Source organism: Cheilinus undulatus, linkage group 23 (genome assembly GCF_018320785.1).
Source record: "Cheilinus undulatus linkage group 23, ASM1832078v1, whole genome shotgun sequence".
NCBI lineage: Eukaryota > Metazoa > Chordata > Actinopteri > Labriformes > Labridae > Cheilinus > Cheilinus undulatus.
The window spans coordinates 1552664-1556441 of record NC_054887.1 but is presented as its reverse complement, the minus strand read 5'-3'; positions in this window follow the sequence as shown (position 1 = coordinate 1556441).

Here is a 3778-nt window from a genome sequence, read left to right as displayed (position 1 = left end):
TTTGAAATCTCCTGAGCTTGTGTTCATTGCTGACCTTTATTCAGGCATTTAAAGGTCACATATTTTACCCCTTTAGGACAAGTTTACATTGTTCTCAGAGGTCCCAAAAACATGCCTGTGAAGTTTGCTGCTGTAAAAACACTCCAGTATTGGATTTCTGCATGTCTAAAAACCCCTCTGTTCCTGCTCAGAACCAGCTGTTTCTGTGTCTGTGGCTTTAAATGTCACTGAGCTGTCAGACTCCACCCCTGACTCCGCCCCTTCCCGCAAATGGATGTGGCTCTGACTCCTTCTCTTGGCTGGCAGCTGAGAGGAGGATTCAGAGGGCAGAGCTTTCTTCCAAGTGGGGAGGGCCAATCAAATCTGGGGGCAGGGCTAACTCCCCACATGACATCATCAGGGGAAAATCATAGACAGAATTGGACAAACCTGTGTGACGTCAGTCGTCTGCTTACAGTAGGCGGACTCAAGCAGTTCTTAAAGCCAATCCACGGAGGCTTCCATATCAAAATCGCGGTCTCAACCGAACTTTGGTTCAACCTAACGGCCCGCCCACTAAGCGCAACTTCCTGCCAGCTAGCTAGCTAGCATTCTGGTTGACAGAAACGTAGCCTCCTTCTGTTGAGCTATCTGTCAATCAAAAGAGACGCACCAATCAGCTTTCATCCAAAATAGAATCTAAACAATCCTGGTACAAAAAAATCCACCCCCCGTACAGTGGGAGCACAATAAGACACTAGCTAATGAGACACGTCTGCTGTTTTGAGCCAGGCTGTAAACCAGTTTATTTCTAGAGTAAAAACCAGCTGTTTCACATGTGTGCAGACGGGACTTCAGGGGTTCCTGCAGCCAGCCTCTAGTGGACACTCGCGGTATAGCAATTTTTTGCACTTCCGCATCAGCTTCATTTTTCAGGACCGGAGGGTGCTGCCTCGGGAAAATGTGAGAATGGCTTTTTTCAGCACACATTTTCTGAAAGGGGGGGATTTTTCTGGTTCTTGGGGGATTGTGGACAGGCCAGGGGGACATATTTTTGTTAGAAAAGCCTGAAAAAATACATTTTGCATAGTATGTGACATTTAACCAAAACTCAGTCAAAAACCCGTTAGACTTTCAGATGAGGGAACCGGAAGTGCTAAAATGCTAACTCCCTAGTTTTAGGACTCATTCCTGCACCATGCTGTTGACCACATGCAGACTAAATCCCCACCATGTTCTCATCTATTAAGGGATACATAAAATGCCTCTGCTGGGGCGCAGGTGGCCGAGTGGTTAAGGCATGTGCCCCATGTACGCGGACAGCCCGGGTTCAAATCCGGCCTGAGGCCCTTTACTACATGTCTCTCCCCCGCTCTCATCCCTGTTTCCAACTCAATCCACTCTCCTCCTCTATCAAGTAAAGGCACAAAAATGCTCAAAATGAACCTTTAAAAAATGCCTCTGCTACTAGTAAGATTTAAAAACCTGATTCAAGAACAAAGACCACGCCTCTGCCTCATCCCAGTTTCGCTGCCTAAGGTAATACAAGCACGCTATCCAAAATCCCCTTTGTTCTAACTTCTCTCTGTCATAATACTGGAACCACAGGGGCTCTGTACTGAGAGGGACAAGGAGAAGTTCATTGTACCATCATCACCAGCATTGGACCCCTCCATTCAGGTCTCAAGTTCTCCAACTTCCCCTTATTTCACCAGCACCAGCTCAAGCCAGTCAATCATCCAACTTCAACTGTAACCAATGCCAGCAACTCAAGTCTCAAAGCTTCAGCTTTCCTCGTAAAGGACCAACTCAAGCTGGCCCAACATCATCTCTACACCCCATCTGGTCTGTTCCTCATAGATTCATCCCTCCATTCCCTCATCCCTTCATCCCACAACACTTACCCTTATCCCTTCATCCCACAACCCTTACCACATCCCCCCAACCCCCCATCCCACAACCCTTACCCCCCTCCCTCCAGCCTTCAGCCCCTACTCTCTGTTAAAGGTAACTGCAAACAAGCATGGACGGCAGCACCAACATATCCCCACATCTGAAGTCAATCTGGGGGAATTTTGATGAGAAAAAGGACTGACAGTGACAGGAACCACACAGGTTTAAACTTTCTGGTAAAGAATTGACTTTAATGTTTAATCAACAAAAGAGTAAAAAAGGCTCATGACAGAGGTGATTGCAGAAAAAGTGTGTCTAGTAAAAAAATATCCAACTCAAAAACAACACTAGTAACAATCATTACAAAATCAATAACTGCATACAATCAAGTACGGTAACCTTCCCTTCATTTCAAACCCCCTGTCTGACTGAAGTGAACTTTGAGTCTGAGGATTATGTGAGTGTAAAAGGCTCACTGTGTAAAATCTCATGTAACAAGCAGAGCGGGCAATGACAGGGGAGGTTCTCTCCTCTCACACTCCGTTTACGGTCAGAGTAAAAGTTTCCTGGCTTACAACCAACAAACCAGCAAGCTCTTAGTTTAGAATTCAGAAGAACTTTATCATCCCTTTTCCCGCTTTGGTTGTTCTTACCCACATTTCTGCTGAGTTTCCTGTTAATTCACATCTTTGGACAATGAAACTCTGAGGCTATGTTTATTTAGACGGTGATAGGTCACAGTGGTCTTCAGAATAGTAGGAAATGATGCAGACCTGCACATGGCAGTGTCCAAAACTTTTAGAGAAAGATCGATAGCTTAGCTTAGCAGAAAGACTGACAACATAGAACCAGCCAAATGTTCTTGTATTGTTGTTTCTCTTGTTTACTGTTCTTATTGTTCTACTGCTGCTTTGTCTCAGCCTGAAGAATTAAAACCTAAGTCATCTACGCCACTAGAAAGACAGCAGGTAATGCCAAAGACTGTCATCAACACAGAACAAAACAATAATTCCTATAATAAAAAAGATGGACAATGTCACATGATACAAAGTGATGCTCTCTTTGGTTGTCATTAAAACATCTCTAACTATACACTGTACAAAGGGGTAGACTTATACATGCTTGGAATTGCACATAAAATTGTTCTGAATACAAAGATGTTGGACATTCAACCTGACCTAATGTTATTCAAGTACAACCTTTCCTTTGTTATTCAATGTATTTGGCAGCTTCCTGTAAAATCCTGCATGGTTCACACGGAACATCACTGAAAGGAAACTAAGTTTTGGCACAGCAGACACACGCACACAGCTGGACTATTAAGGCAGGGGTGTCAAACTCAATCTCAGCAGGGGCCAAATTCTGGTTTTGGGTCTAACCTGAAGGCCTAACAAGGCCAAGATTTCCCATCAACTGTCAACCTGTAAACTAACATATAGGGGGAAAACATAACATTGATGATGAATAGTTTTGAGATAAAAAAGTCAAAAGATAAAATCATGATTTTAAACAGTTGAAGTACTAAAAGAAATTCAAAATCATGGTTAAAAAGTTTAAAATATGAGATAAAATTCAAAATTATGAGTTATAAAAGCAAAATGTGGGATCAAATTCAAAACAATAACCTAAATTTTTTTATCATAAAGGTCAATAATTGGACATAAAAGTTATATTTAAGAGTTGAAAAGGTCAAGGTGTAAGAAAAAAATTCTAAATCAAGAGTATCAGAGGTGAAATATGAGATAAAGTTCAAAACTGTGGGTTTGAAAGGCAAAATATAAAATACAATTCTAAATCATAACATTTTAAATACGAGATAACATTAAAAATATTGAGTTATAAAGGTCCGAAAATGAGATAAAAATGCAAGATTTTAAATCAAAAAGGTTGATATTTTGAATTGAAA